General features: G+C 64.7%; 1 long non-coding RNA gene across 1 annotated transcript in view; it reads left to right on the top strand.

Annotated features, from left to right (window-relative positions):
• The window catches only part of LOC118888670, a 165,762-nt gene that overhangs the window by 5,926 nt on the left and 151,104 nt on the right, over positions 1-8,732 (top strand). Inside the window, exon 2 of the long non-coding RNA XR_005018343.1 lies at positions 2,899-2,972. This is a non-coding gene — a long non-coding RNA (uncharacterized LOC118888670). The remainder of the gene's footprint in view (positions 1-2,898; positions 2,973-8,732) is intronic.

Consider the following 8,732-nt stretch of genomic DNA (forward strand, 5'->3'; position numbering starts at 1 on the left):
GTGCGGTGTGCCCCTGCATTACTCTTCCTCGTCTGCGTCTGGGAGCAAGCACTAACGAGGAAACGTTCTCCAGGCTGTGTGCAGGGTGCTGCCCCGGACAGGGGACAGGGCGGCCACGTCCTCCCCTTTCCCCGTGGTCCACGGTGGCTGGGCCCGGGGCCTCCGCCGGGGCACCGGCCACGGGTCCTGGGTCCCCGGTGGCCCTGAGACCCCAGGGACCCCACTGGCCGACCTCGCTCCTGCAGGGAGAGCCAGGATCCAGGGGCCAGATGCCCTGGGGTGGGAGCTTCAGCTCCTTGTTCCTCAACATGGCGGCTGCCGAGGCCCGGCCCCGAGGGTGGGGAGCGCGGCGGGCCTGGCCGCCCGGGGCTCCTCGGTGGGCGAGCCCGGCCCCGAACCCCGCCGCGTGTCGCTTCCACACCTACTCTGGAGGCGTGCCCGGCGGCCAGGTTCGGCCCGGGAATCCTCTGAGTGCTCCAAAGCCAGCCCTCCTACCGTCACAGACACAGGCCTTCCCCACAGTATCCACAGGCAGGGGCTGGAGGCCGTGCTCAAAAAGCTTCCGCTTGATGGCACTGTTGCTCCAGAAATGCCCAGCACCCTTGCGAGCGCGGCCTCTCCCTCCGCCCTTTGCGGATCAAAAAAGGCCCAGGGAGGCCCGAGAGCCATCCAAGCCTTCCGAGTGGGGTTGGCCCTACTGGGGGGTTGGGGGAGGTGGTGTCTCTTCCTTTTGGGGCTTCTCCTTGGCAGTAGGAGCGCACAGGTAAAGACATCCCAAGGAATCCGTGCATCGGTGGGTCCATCTCCGCATCCCTCTGGGAGTTGTTTTGAGGCCACGTTGCCTGGCCCACATGTCCTGGCGACCGACCGGGACCCTGTCATGTCTGCACACCTGGGGACGGGCATCCATCTGGGTCGTGTCGGGTAGAATCCTAGCTCTCTCGGGTCATTGATTCAGAGCTAGAGGTGGCACAAGGACCTGGGTTTCTCCGCTTCCTGCGTGCTTGCCTCTCTGCTGTTCTCATCCAGCTACGTGAACTGGCTTAAGGGCTCAGGAGCAGGCCCGAGAGGGTCTAGGCCACTATGGCAGCGGGAGGAAGTGACGGGGACCCAGGGAGCTGGGGCAGATTGCCCCTGCTCACCTCCAGGGGTGTCAGGCAGTCACTCTGCCATGGAGTGCCCGGGGTAGGGGGTGCAGGGAGGTGGTTTGGAGTTGCTGGGACAGGTGTAGATCCCAGTGGCTCCCCTCCATCCACACAGACAGATGACCTTGGGGAGGGCCGTCTGTTCAGCAGACCCTTCTGGGGAGCTCTCCATGGGACTGTGTCTGTACTCTAGCCTCAGACCCCCCACTCGTTCGTCGCCTCATTCACTCGCTCCCTGCTCCACTCGTTCATTCGTAAACACGCAGGTACACAAACGTGTGCGTGGGCGCGCGTGTGTATCATGCGTGCGTCGTGTGTAAGCACGTGTATGTACGCTTATAGAGCGTGTACAGAACGTCCCTTCTCTTGTACTTCTTCCCTGTAACCGCCTCGGGGGTGCCTCTGTGGATAGGACTTTCTCCCAGTCAAAGCCAAAGCCCTCACCGTTGCTCGATGGCCGCTCCCAAGTTGTCCGCCCCGTCTGCGGAGGGAAGCACACGTCCTTTTTGCGTGCGTATGTACGCGCCCGGGGTTGAATGCAGGGGAAAGCAACGGGCCGCAGAGGGCTGTGTGCATGTCGCCTGCTCCCTGACCCCACCGGGCTCACGTAGCGATAGGTGGTCTTCTGCCCTTTTGGCTGCTCTCACGGCACTATAGGCGTGCCGTGGCGTTGGCACGTCTGTGCGGAGTCAACGCCGTGTCCTGCTAGGTCCCCTCCGTTTCTTTTCGGACAGCTGCCCAGGGTAGGGTACCCTTGTCTGTGCCTGGAGGCAGGAGCATAGGGTATCTCACGTGCCCCTCCTCTTTGGACGCTAGGCTTCCGCCTTGTTCCTTCCTCTCCTCTTCTGTCTCCCACGGAACTGGCTGTGAGGCGCGGGCCACTGAGTCGTCGTTACCAGGGTGCGGGTGAGCGTGACCAGGGTACGTTTTCCGGCGTCAGCGTCCACCCAGAGGAGAGGAGCAGGGTAAATCTCCAGTGGGCCACGTCCCAGAGCACGTGCCCTTACGCCCGGAAAGTCCATGCGGTGGACCTGTGTGCGGCCAGAGGGGAGACGAGTCGGTGCCCGTTGACCCACGCGTCCTAGGAACGGCTGGTCAGTTGTGGAGGACGCGCGCAGGCTTGCCAAGATACCTGGGGTTGTCCCGCCATAGTCCCACGGGTGCAGAGCCGAGGAGACGAGCTCCGCGCCTGTAAACGCCAGGGTGATGGCTGTGCTTCCCACCGGAAAGAGATTTTGGAGGATGACGGGATCAAGGGTTTCACCGGACACGCTTCTTTGTGTACAAACTGCTTCCGTCTGACGGCCCCCCCTGCCTCGGATGGCATCCGTGCCATTTCCGAAGGACGAGTGGAGTTGATTCTTCACACTTGCGCCTTGTTTGGAAGTTTTTGGTTGACCCGGGGGTGCCGGTAGGAATAGGAACCGAAGGCACTCTCTCTCGAGGTTGCGCGGGCGGGGGTGTATGCGGACCCTCCCCCCTCCTCCCCCCTCCTCCCCCCCCTCCCCCCTCCTCCCCCTCCTCCCCCTCCCCCTCCCCCTCCTCCCCCTCCTCCCCCTCCTCCCCTCCTCCCCCTCCTCCCCCTCCTCCCCTCCTCCCCTCCTCCCCTCCTCCCCCTCCTCCCCCTCCTCCCCCTCCTCCCCCTCCTCCCCTCCTCCCCTCCTCCCCCCCTCCTCCCCCCCCCCCCCGTCGTTCACAAGCACCGTGGCGGTGCCACACTGAGTGATGGGCGTTCGGCTGTCTCTCGTTGCAGAGGAGGCAGAGCGGAAGGAAAGGAGGAGGAGGGAAATCGGGGACGTCGGTCATCTCCAGGCGCTGGTGTTCTGGGTGAGTGCGAGCTCTGTGTTCTCTTCCCTTCCCTCTTCCGAAAGAGTCTATTTCACCATAGGAAAAAGTCAGTGATTCTGGTAGTTCGTTCAGCAAGGCTCAAGAAGCAGGGACTCCCAGGTGGGATCGTGGCACGGGGACACGGGTGTACCGTGCCGGAGTTCTTGGCCATGGTAGGAAAGGCTCTCGAGTCAGGTCCTGACTGGGGAGCCAGAAGAAAGAGGTGCATGGACGAGCATCTCGAGCATCTGTGTACGGTTACCCTAGGTGATCGGTCCGTAGCATTTGAGGTCAGTGTCCTGCGGGAGCGGGGAGAGTGGAAAGGGATCGGGCCCGGGCCGCTTGCACCGGCACCGGGACCCGGTCTGGGCTCCAGGCTCCGTGAAGCCAACCGCCCGTGATGTGATCACTCGGCGCCCCACCTCACCCCCGAGAAGCAGCAGTGCCAGCCCAGCCCGACGTGGGGGCCGGCGGTGGGAGACCGTGTGAGGGAGAGCCAGGCCTCGTGGGCCTTTTGCCTCCTGTGCTTTGAGTGGAGCCCGTGATGGCTGTTCCTCCCGTCCTCTCCTGATCGCTCTTGGGCCCAGCTCTCTCCACCATGGCCCTCCACCAAGCCAGGAAGGACTCGGGAACGTGCCCTTGCGGGATTATGAAGAGGGGGCGCCCGCTGGGCGGCGTGGAGGTTTGGCTCGGGGCAGCCCGCTGTAGGGCTCCTTGCGCTCCGCAAGTCTGCCTCTTGACAAACCAAGGAACTTGACGGTGTGGGGCCTTTCAGGAGGTGTACGTCCCTTCTTCCGTGTGGGAAATGTCGCCTGAGTGGGTGCGTGACCAGCAGCCGGAGGTGTTTTCTTTCTGTCTCTGTTTCTTCCTGCTCCCTCCTGTCTTCTGTTGAAACAGTCTTGCCGTGAGGAGGACGCCTCCTACCCTGGGCTCAAAGTAATTGAAGGCTTCTCCAGGCGGGCTGGTGAGCGTGTGGCGCCGTGGTTTAGCGAGGCGTCACGGCACACGGGTCGGCGGCGTGGCTGACGTTTCGTGGTTACCAAAGGGCGGAGGCAGGGTTCGAGCAGCAAGGGCAGCGTGGCATTTCTGGGGTGACCCTGCCTTCCACAGGACCCTGTTTGGCCATCCCAGGAGCCTTTCACGGTAATATCTGGGCGTCGAGTCAAGTCCCCCGGCGTGGGGCGAGGGTCCCGGAAGACGTGCACTCAGCACGGTGGGGCTCTTTTGGGTTTTCTCTCCTCGACGCACCTCAGTACCGCGGCTTGAAAGAATTGCCAAGGCCCGGGGGCACAGCAGATTCGGAGTTAGAGAAAGAGAGGAAGGCGTGCTGAGGCAAAACTGAGGGAAGGGGGCTTCCCTGGTGGCGCAGTGGTCAAGAATCTGCCTGCCAATGCAGGGGACACGGGTTCGAGCCCTAGTCTGGGAAGATCCCACATGCCGCGGAGCAACTAAGCCCCGTGAGCCACAACTACTGAGCCTGCGCATCTGGAGCCTGTGCTCCGCAACGGGAGAGGCCGCGACAGTGAGAGGCCCGCGCACCGCGATGAAGAGTGGCCCCCACTGGCCGCAACTGGAGAAAGCCCTCGCACAGAAACGAAGACCCAACACAGCCAAAAATAAATAAATAATTAAAACAACAACAACAACAACAACAACAAAACCGAGGGGGAAGGAGAGAAGACGCGATCATGTCCCGTCCCGTCCCGTCCCGTGCCTCCGGTTCTTTCCAACACGGAGGACGCGTGGTGCTTCCCGAGGCGGCGGTGGACCAGGGCTCTCTTCTCTTTCCAAGGCCTCGTGCCCCCGGAGCACTTGGCATCCAGAGTGTGTTCCTTCAGCCAACATGGGTGGGGCCGGTGGCGGCAGTGCCCCCAGTGGCCCACCCCGCCCTCCACCCAAGTCAGCGCAACCAGGCAGGCGCTGAGAGGACGCTTAAGGGCAGGAACCTGTGTCTAAACCACCTTCCCCAGTGCACCGGAAAGAAACTGAAGAGGAGTCCCCGGTGGCTCCCAGTCGCTCCGAGGTGTAAAGCACAGCGAGCTGGCGGGAGCCTACACCCACCCACACACCCACCCCGGGGGTGTCTTCCCATGCCTGGCCTTCCCCTGGGCGGTGTCAGGAGACTGACCCGCTCCGGCGTCTCTGGGGCAGCGCCCGGCCGCCCTTCCGACTGACCCGTGTGTGCCACCGTCCACGCCTGAACACCAAACCCCACTCCCACCCCCCGCCCCCGGGCCGCCGTGGAAGAAATGCCCGGTCCTCGGGGGCCGTCCATCGTCTTGCCATGGGAGGCCGAGCTCGCCCTGCACCGCGGCTGTGCCTGTGGGCTGCCGGCCCTTTGCGTCGGGCTGCTTGCCCCTCGGTGACTGATGAGAAGGTGCCTCGCCAGGCACCGCCCGGACGTGACCGGATCTCTGTGCTCACACTCGGAGTGTTTCCCGAGGTCCTAGGCAAATGTGGGTTGCTAAAGACACAGCTGCCGGTCCACGGCTGGGTGCCTGGATGGGGAGTCATAAAGGCAGGCTAAGAGGACCCCACAGAGAGGAGGCCCCGCAGGATGGAGGGCCAGACTTTGAGGCGCGCCCCTCTGAAGTGGCCAGGTTGATGAGCCATCTTGCTTTTGCCATGTTGGGCAGGGGTTGGCATTTCGTTTTTCCCTGGGCAAAGGGCAGAGGGAGAGGGCCTGGGGGAGGGGAAGGGGAAGGGCAGGTTGCCGTTCGTGGTGCAATACTGCCATCAAGAGGAACGGGTCCGCCGATCCCGCGAACCCTGTACCGTCCCTTCCTGGGGAGGAGTGACAAGGGATTGAAGTCGGGAACACTGGACAGCGGCCCCGGGAAGTCAAGAGCTCCGAGCCCCGCCTGGGAAGGGGCGGGAAGCATGGCCCAAGGCCCGGCGGTGCCGTGGAGGCTCCAGAGACGGGCAGTGGCACAGGGCGCACAGCCCGGCCGCCTGGCGTGTGGGGCTACAGGAAGTGGAGTCTCGGTGGACCCTGGTGGCCGCCACGTCTGGGCGGGCCTAGAGGAAGCTGCTCCGAAGGAGGCCAGGCCGGGGTTCTGCGGGCATTTGGCCGCGTGCCCCTTCCCCTCGGAGCCAGAGCACGTTCGGCCTGGGCGGGCCCAGGGCCCCGGAAGCCTCTCTGGGCCGCGGTGCGGCCCAGCCAGAGACCACCGCGGGCAACGGGAGTTCTGCCGCCCTTGGCGGCAGCGGCCGAGGCGGGCCCAGTGACCTTCTTCCGTCCAGCTCAGAGACGACACGTGGAGCCTGGCTACCCAGTGCCCAGGGCTCCCGAGGCCCAGCGAGAGCTGGCAGTCCGAGTCCAGAAGGGGACGGCGCTGGCGGGACGCAGGAGCCACCGCAGAAGGAGCCCTTCACCTGAGCCGAAGAGTCTAATCGGTGGCTGCGGTGCCATCTCCCAGGGTCTCCGGGATTCTGGCCCAGGCCTGGCCTGGCCTGTCCCGTCCCGATCCGTCCCGAGGGCTCCCGGACCCGGCTCCCGGAGAGGAGAGGGCAGGACACGAGAGGAGAGGAGCTGAGCAGAGCCCCGCCGAGTGGACCCCCGGGCCATGCATTTGCAGCGGGCTTCAGCTTTCTCCCCACGAGGCCCTGTGCCTCAGTTCAGCGAGGAGAAGGAAAGGCCCCGGCTTGCATTCCGGCCCGGCTCTCCAGGTCTCGGCCCTGTGCTTGCACCTGCAGCCCAGCCAGGGAATCAAGCCGAAGAGGTCTGAAGAAGCTGCCTGAAGCTCACCTCTGTTGGACTGAGAGAAACGCCTCCCCCCCTTGCCCTCTCCCCCATGACCACCCCTCATCCAGCTTGTCTGCCAAGGCCGGGAACGAGGTGCATAGTCCTGGGCACGCGGCGGTGCCTTCGAGTCCCCGGCTGACCCGATAGGCCGCTTCTGGAACGAGCCGTGGGGCGGCTCGTTCCTGCCCTTTGCCCAGCTCTTACCTGCCCGGGCGGGGGTGGGTGGTGGGCTGGTTTGGGGGTCGGGTCCCGGGGCGGGGTGCGGTGTGGGGGAGGGCTTCCGACTGGGAGCAGGTCTCCAGGCTGGACCCCTCCCTCCCTCCGCACGTACCCCTCCTGGGAGGGTGCTGAAACCCGCCCCGCGCCCCTTTCCTTGCACGCCTGTGAGTCGCCCGACACGTTGTCAGGCGATCTTAACGTGGGCAGAGCCTTTCCTTGGGGCCGGGTCCTGACGTAGCTACGCGGTCTGACTGGTCGCCGGCCGCAGGTGCTCTCAGTGTGCCCCTCTGGCCAGGGCCAACGGCTGCACCTGCAGAACGTGGAGCCGCTTGTGAAAAATCCCAGGAGTCTTCCCCAAACAAGAGGACCGCCGGGTCCTCCACGGGGAGGGAGACCGAGGAACAGGGCGTTCCCCGGCCGCAAAGTTCCTGTTCCCGAGGTGAGCTCGAGTGCGGAAAACGGACCTGGATCCCCCTGCTGCGGACGGTGCCGTCCCTCTCTGCGTACCGATCGTGGCCCACTTCCATCCCATCGCGAGTGGGTCCTGGATACCCTGTGTCCTACGGCACAGGAAGGGCCTCAACGGGATCCTGCGGGGCCTGGGACCCGGACTCTCTTTGGCAGGAGCAAAAAGTAAACAAACCGAAACACAGCTCGAACTGAGAGTGGAATGTGCGGTGTGCCCCTGCATTACTCTTCCTCGTCTGCGTCTGGGAGCAAGCACTAACGAGGAAACGTTCTCCAGGCTGTGTGCAGGGTGCTGCCCCGGACAGGGGACAGGGCGGCCACGTCCTCCCCTTTCCCCGTGGTCCACGGTGGCTGGGCCCGGGGCCTCCGCCGGGGCACCGGCCACGGGTCCTGGGTCCCCGGTGGCCCTGAGACCCCAGGGACCCCACTGGCCGACCTCGCTCCTGCAGGGAGAGCCAGGATCCAGGGGCCAGATGCCCTGGGGTGGGAGCTTCAGCTCCTTGTTCCTCAACATGGCGGCTGCCGAGGCGCGGCTGCCGAGGCCCGGCCCCGAGGGTGGGGAGCGCGGCGGGCCTGGCCGCCCGGGGCTCCTCGGTGGGCGAGCCCGGCCCCGAACCCCGCCGCGTGTCGCTTCCACACCTACTCTGGAGGCGTGCCCGGCGGCCAGGTTCGGCCCGGGAATCCTCTGAGTGCTCCAAAGCCAGCCCTCCTACCGTCACAGACACAGGCCTTCCCCACAGTATCCACAGGCAGGGGCTGGAGGCCGTGCTCAAAAAGCTTCCGCTTGATGGCACTGTTGCTCCAGAAATGCCCAGCACCCTTGCGAGCGCGGCCTCTCCCTCCGCCCTTTGCGGATCAAAAAAGGCCCAGGGAGGCCCGAGAGCCATCCAAGCCTTCCGAGTGGGGTTGGCCCTACTGGGGGGTTGGGGGAGGTGGTGTCTCTTCCTTTTGGGGCTTCTCCTTGGCAGTAGGAGCGCACAGGTAAAGACATCCCAAGGAATCCGTGCATCGGTGGGTCCATCTCCGCATCCCTCTGGGAGTTGTTTTGAGGCCACGTTGCCTGGCCCACATGTCCTGGCGACCGACCGGGACCCTGTCATGTCTGCACACCTGGGGACGGGCATCCATCTGGGTCGTGTCGGGTAGAATCCTAGCTCTCTCGGGTCATTGATTCAGAGCTAGAGGTGGCACAAGGACCTGGGTTTCTCCGCTTCCTGCGTGCTTGCCTCTCTGCTGTTCTCATCCAGCTACGTGAACTGGCTTAAGGGCTCAGGAGCAGGCCCGAGAGGGTCTAGGCCACTATGGCAGCGGGAGGAAGTGACGGGGAC

This window comes from Balaenoptera musculus, chromosome X (assembly GCF_009873245.2).
Source record: "Balaenoptera musculus isolate JJ_BM4_2016_0621 chromosome X, mBalMus1.pri.v3, whole genome shotgun sequence".
Taxonomy (NCBI): Eukaryota; Metazoa; Chordata; class Mammalia; order Artiodactyla; family Balaenopteridae; genus Balaenoptera; species Balaenoptera musculus.